Genomic DNA, 7,522 nt, shown 5'->3' with positions numbered 1-7,522 from the left:
ATACAAGATTTTAAAAATATCAATAAGTTATCAATAAAATATTTCAATAGACAAGTAGAGTAAAAGATTTTAACATGAAAAATATATAGAGAGAAATATTGGGAGAATTGTTATTCCATTAATAGTGGATTTCTAATTCAACGTATGAGGGGTATTTGTAATCCTTTCAATGTTTAATAGGGCTTTGATATGTAATATTTTAGAAAATAATAATAATAAAATTAATTAAATGTATGCATATAGGACAAAAATATGAAAGGGAATGTTTTAACATTTTCATGTAGAGAACGTGAATTATAAATAAAAGATTTCAATGTCAACTACATATATAGTATACCAAGTGTTGAGAGAGATCAAATCTTTTTTCACTCTAAAATTTATTTATATCTCAAGAGATTTAATCCCTCTCAACACTTGGTAGATCCTGAATTAGACTGTTGCATAATACTCTATAATCATATTTATTTTACTAAATATCTTTTAATCTATGTTAACTTGTACTTCTTAAAAATATTACCACATTTCCAACTCAAATTATTTCATAAGATTGTAAAGAATTATACACCTAACCCTACTAAGAGGTATCAAGAATGAACCACTAAAACCACTTAAAATAAGTGTGTCAAGATTGGTTAGTATGGCCATGTCTTTTAGTTGAATCCAAGGCACCTAGCCTTGTCTATAAGCACAAAAATTATATCTAACTAAGATGTTACATCTAAAAGCAATAAAGTTTAAAACCAAATTTGTTTGCTCAAGGCTTTACCTTACATAACTTAGAATGGGTATCACCATACATACTCATCAATGGAACATGATATCTATTGGTGAAAAAGTCATAATCATTTAAACGTCACTAAAAATAAAGTCTCATGCACAAAATATGGAGCTTTAAAAAGAACAAATGCAAACTTTTGTCCACATATATTATTGTGTGAGTTTTGTTGTTTTAATTCTCTAATCAACCCGAGGTAAAAAAATGTTTTGAGTATACACATTGATAACTATAGTATTGGGAGAATATTTCACCAGGAATAAAATTCCAAATTTATTAAGAAATTTGTGTGATTACAATCATTATAGGACTAACTTCCATTCATGCCTTTGGCTTCAAGGTTTTTTATTTATATAGCTCTTTGTACAACCTCTCCATGCAATTGTAGCCCAAAATCTCCAATTCAGAGGGTGCGGTCTTGAGATCTGAGCCACTTTTCCAGGCTAACCTTCAAACTACTACCTGTAAATTTTCATAATGATAAATGACATAATAACAAATATTTTCATACAAAACTTGAACAAAAATTGACCCAAAACATGCCTATTCCATAACAGACATTTCGTCAAATACATAACAGACATTTCGTCAAATACATGGCAAACATGTAAGATACAGTTCATGAATTCATATCTAATCATAAGAGTCTGAGATTCATTTGAGAATCACCGGGAAGGCTTTATGCCCTCTCCACATAGCTACAATAACACTTATTAGTCCATGTATTCATCAACTGTCAATAACTAGACAATTCATGACAAGAACCATATATGGTACACATCATATAACCGACAAATAACCAACATACAGACCATGGAAACTCAGCCATAATATCACCAACATAATCACTACAAATGTTCATAGATCACAATAGGAAATTGTCTCATAATAACATATGAAAATGCCAACCAAGTCAAGGACTTCCACGTACCACCCAACCCTATATTGGGCTTAACCAAATCTCTCTTTCATCCAATCACCCACGCGTTATATTCTAAGCATGAATGTGGGATATCATGGAATAAACCAAGACAAACCAACCAAGGCTTTCAAAGGCAAAACCACCTCAACCCTCAACCACATTGATTCCACCTCTACGCTAAGACATCACTAACACCAACTAGATCATTCTCTACCCAAGTTGTCTAAGGCTCCAGGAACTAGTAACTCAACCCACAGCCTTCCAAGGCTCCAAAGCGTTTGTCCAACCTGGCTCCAGGGACTGGGAACTCAACCCACCAAGGGCTCCAAAGTGTTTGTCCCAACCTAGGCTCTAGGACTAGTAACTCAACCCAAGTTGTTCTAGGGCATCCAAAGCATTTGTTCAAACCCACAAATGTAACAGCACCTAGTTAATTTTCTATGTAAATAAAAAAATAGACCAAGGTCATGAGACATGTATTCTAAGTTGAATGTTGGGAAAATCATAGTGATGGGTATCATTGATAATTAATTATTGGATATGGAAAATGGAAAAGGAATTGGAAAAGGCAAAGTGGCATTAATTGACATTTTATTTATGAAATAAAAGAAAATGGGAGAAAAGGAAGGTGAAGGGTCACATATTTGCATGACAAAGAAATTGAAAGAAAAATGAAGGGAAATGAAGAAAATAGAGGCCTCGATGATAAAAAGGCTTCTAAGGATTAGTTCATGGCTTTTTGACAGTTTGGATCTATCTCATGTTCTATCACTCTCTCATACTCTTGCACACTTAGAGAATTCTTGGAGCAATCTATTTTCGCTTGTATTGGAGAAAGAAGGCAAAGGAAAGTAGGAAAGCACAAGGGAACAGGTGGATTGGCAGCTAAAACTGGATTGCTTTGCAGGTAACAGGTTGCATGTGTGATTTCCTTGCTGATTTATGGATGCATGGCATATGCATGTGATTTTTTGGTTTTGTGTTGTAATTGGCATGGAGGATTTCCTGGATTGATAGTGGTTTAGCCTTGCCTTACCATTTATTGGATAGCCATGGTGTTGTGGGTTTTTCCACTTGATTATTTTCTTATTGGTGCTCATGATTCCTTATGGATGTGGGTTGAAACAAATGCTCTGGAAGCCCTAAAACAACTTGGATTGAGTTACTAGTCTTGGAGCCTAGGTTGGGACAAACACTCTAGAGCCTTTGGTGGGTTGAGTTACTAGTCCTTGGAGTCGGGTTGGATAAACACTCTAGATCCCTGGAAGGTTGTGAGTTGAATTACTAGTTCCTGGAGCCCTGGACAACTTGGGTAGAGACTTATCTGGTTGGTGTTAGGGATGTCTGGCCATGGAGGTGGAATCACTGTGGTTGAGGGTTGAGGTGGTTTGGCCTTTGGAAGCCTTGGTTTGGTTTTGTCTTGGTTTATTCCAAGAGATCCCACATTCATGCTTGGAATTTGGCATGGGGGTGATTGGTTGAAAGAGTGATTTGGTTCAACCCAATCTATGGTCAGTTGGTACATGGAAGTCCCTAACTTGGTTATTATTTTCCTATGTTAATATGAGACATTTCCTTATGGTGATCTATGAGCATTTGTAGTATTATATTGATGATATTATGGTTGAGTTTCCATGGTTTCTATTATGGTTATTTTCTGGTTATATGATGTGTACCATCTATGGCTCTTGTAATGAATCGTTTAGTTATTGATTGATTGATGAATGTATGTCCTAATAAGTGTTGTTGCATCTATATGGAGAGGGCATAGAGCCTTCTTGGTGATTCTTAGGTGAATCTTAGACTATTGTGATCAGATATGTATTCATGACTTGTAGCTTACATGTTTGCAATGTGTTTGACGAAATATCTAATGTGTTCTAGGAAATTTAGGTCAATTTCTTGGTTTGAGTTTAATTTTTTTAGATTTGTCCTCATGTCAATAATGATTCTAGAAAGTCTCAGACGATTCTGGGCAGTGATTTGGAATCTAGACTAGAATTGTGGCTTAGATTTCGGGACCGCACCCTCTAAACTAGAAGTTTTGGGCTATAACCGCATGGAAGCAATGTTATGCGTGCGGTTGGAGCCCTATAGCCTCACCCTTGCAGGCTTGTGCATGTTTTTGGGGGTTAAGGTGTGGGAAAACTGGCTTCAGCTCAAGCTTTGGTCACCTAGGGTGGTGCTTTAGCCTTTGAGTGTCCTATAAGCCTTAACGGATGTCTATGAGTTGTCAGTGTCGTTCCTACTTTCATAACTGAAGGTTGGAGGTCAGATCATGTCATAGAAACTCTTTGTCTCATGTTTACCCTAGCAGGCTGGTGAAATTGTGTAAATGTGGGAGGAGGTGATTACAGGCTAGTACCAGCTTCCAGGTTCAAATGCTTGGACTAGATGGTTGGAATGTGTTTTTCATGCATGCATGTTAGTTGTTTATGTGTTTTTTATGCATGTGTTATGATGGACATTGTTGTGGTTTTGTGTCATCATGTAGGGGTTGATGACGTTGCTTTGTTGAGATGATTGATATGTTGATTTGATTATATATATATATTGTGCTTATTCAGATTGATTGTGTAGATGAGATAGCCTTCCCTGAACTTCATTGAGGTATGTTGATTATGTTTATATTTGGTTCATCTGACATGGTGTGTTTGCAAGAAGTAGAAGATCAGAGATGAAAATCAAGATGGTGGGTTACAGTTCACATGACTCTCCTTATAGATCAGATGAGCAACACAGAGATGAGTACTCTCCTGACGTGGCAGACACCTTGATAAGTTTAAAGGAAGAAATCAAAAGTTACAAGATAGATAATGATAGGATCATTCAGTCACATGAAAGACTTGCCAGGGCACAGGAAAAGCAAGAAGAGGTCAATGTAGTTATACTTCATAATTTCTTAGATTTGCAAAGACATGGATATCCATGGACCAGTTATGGACAGGAGGAAAGGACAAATGGGGTGTATGGTAGCAGGTATCATGGACTGCACACATTGAACAAAGTTGAAACATTCAGAAATGGTAGGTTCTTGGATACACCTAACAAGAGAGGCAGTGGTTATGGGTTCTATACTAGTTTTGGTTGAGATAGGTGTCATGGTCATCATATCTATCACCCTTATAGGAGGAGTGGGAGGGGATACTTGTCGAATGATTTCAAGAAAGAAAAACCTCATACATTTGATGGAGAGTTGGAGAAACCAAAAGATGCAGAAGCATGGTTACTTGGGATGAACAAGTTCTTTGATCTGCATGATTATATAGAGAATATGAAAAGTAGGATAGACATTTTCAATCTCAAACGAAAAGCAAGCATCTGGTGGAAAGACATAAAGCGTGTCAGAGGCATCAAGATAGAGGAGTTGAGTTGGCATGATTTCAAGAGACTTTTAAGGAAGAAGTACTTGTCATAGAGATACTATGACGGTAAGGCTAAGGAGTTCTATGAGTTTAATATGGGATCTATGAAGGATGAAGATTATATGACTATGTTCTTTGAGCTATTGAGATATGTACCATATATTAAGGATGAGAAGACAAAGGTTCAAAGATTTTTTACTGGATTACCATTAGCATTTAAGGATCGGATTGAGTATGATGAACCTCGGACATTGGAGGAAGTAATTGGGAAGCTGAAACATTGTTATGAGCAGTCTAAGTGTAAGGCGGGGCCTAAGAAGGATTGGAAAGGTAATGAAAATTCTAAAGGAAAATGGGATAAGAAGCGAAGAAGACCTTAGGATGAAGGTAACAAAGAGAATGTAGCATTGTACAGGAAATTCAATGCAATTGACATAGAAAAAGGATTTTAGTCTGAGGAACAGAACAAGGGTGATGGTAGGAAGTGTTTGTAGTGTTGGACTTGTGGTAAGTATCATCGTAGGAGATGTTGCCTACAACATTAGGGTGGCAGACCTCAAATTTACAGTGCTCAGGAGGCATAGAAATTTGGGGATTTTGGACAGAGCATTCCTTGAATTTATGCAACACTGGATAATAGGCAAGCTGATCATCAAGCATCTATTATCGATATGGAAGGTAATTTTTGTGATCAAGTTGTTTCTATTTTGATTGACCTTAGATATAACTATATTTATATTAGTCCTAGCCTGGTGGATAAGTGTTGCTTGAATAAAGAAGTGCATACAGAGCCATGGTTGGTGTAGTTAGCTATAGGTACCAAGAAAAGAGTTCATCATTGGGTGAGATCTTGTGCATTTTAGTTGAATGGTATGTCTACATTAGTACATCTAAATGTGCTTCCTTTGGGATCATACAATATGCTTTTGGGTATGAATTGGTTTTACATTCGCAGGACTAAAGTGGATTACTATGATAATGCTATTTAGTGCTTGGATGGTGATGGAGAGAGGATAATTTTGCAAGGTAAGAAGAAGCCTACATCAATGAGAATGGTTACAACTATGTAGGCAATGCACAGTAGCAGGAAAGTGTGTTTATTTTTTGTAATTCATATTTCCAGTGACAAAGGGAAGGGTGTTGAGGATTTTGAAGTCTTGAAGGGGAGTTTGGTTTTGCAGTAGTTTCAGGATGTATTTCCAACAGAGATTTTAGAGTTACCGCCTTATAGGGAAGTGGACTTTTATAATGAGTTGATGTCAGGAGCAGCACCAACATCAAAGGCACCATACAAGATGAGCACTCTGGAATTAGTGGAATTGAAGTTAAATCTTATGGAAATGCTTGACAAGGGATACATTAGGCTGAGTGTATCAACCTAGGGTGCACCAATATTTTTTGTGAAGAAGAAGGATGGTACTCTCAGGTTGTGCATTGATTACAGGTAGTTGAACACGGTGACTATCAAGAACAATTATCCTTTGCCACAAATTAATGAATTATTTGATCAGTTCAAGGGAGTAACAGTGTTTTCAGAGATTGATTTGAGATCAGGATATCATCAAGTATGCATCAAAGAAGAGGATATCTACAAAACCCCATTCTATACCAGGCATGTGTATTATGATTTTGTTATGGTTCCTTTTGGTTTGACTAAAATTTCATGTGTTCGATGAATAGTGTGTTGCATTATTATCTGGATAAGTTTGTGATAATGTTCATTGATGATATATTGATATATTCTAAGAATGAGGAAGAGCATGCAGAACACCTAGCATCAGTGTTAAAATTGTTGAGAGAGCATCAAGAGTATGCCAAGCTTAGTAAGTGCAGTTTCTTTCAAACAGAAGTTCATTACTTAGAGCATGTTGTTTCTAAGGAAGGCATAGAAATGTATCTGGAAAAGACCAGAGCTATTATGGAATAGGAAACTCCTAGAAATGTGGATAAGGTCAGATCATTCATGGGGTTAGCAGGTTGTTACTGGAGGTTCATCAAGAACTTCTCACATACTATTTATCCTATTACATCATTGCAGAAAAAAGGAAAGAAGTTTGAATGGACAGAGACATGTGAAGCTAGTTTTGAGCGGTTGAAGCAATTTCTTACAAATGCTTCAGTTTTGAAGATTGCAAATCCAGATAAAGATTTTGTGGTGTGTACAAATTCTTGCCAAAGGGGACTTGGTGGATTTCTTATGCAGGAAGGATAGGTGGTATGCTACGAGTCAAGGAAACTGAATGAGCACGAGCAGAATTATGTGACTCGCGATCTTGAGTTAGAAGTTGTCATTCATGCATTGAATATGTGGAGACATTATCTTCTTGGCATAAGGTTTGTTTTGATGAGTGATCATAGTGGGTTGAGATACTTGTTTGACCAACCCAATCTGAATTCTAGGAAAGATAGGTGGTTATCTACTCTCAGTGAGTTTGATTTTGAGATTAGGTACATTAAGGG

Source organism: Pinus tabuliformis, chromosome Q, assembly GCF_031772625.1.
Source record: "Pinus tabuliformis cultivar Carrire ecotype Pingquan chromosome Q, CPIR1, whole genome shotgun sequence".
In the NCBI taxonomy this organism is placed as follows: domain Eukaryota; kingdom Viridiplantae; phylum Streptophyta; class Pinopsida; order Pinales; family Pinaceae; genus Pinus; species Pinus tabuliformis.
Note: the sequence above shows the minus strand (reverse complement) of the source record.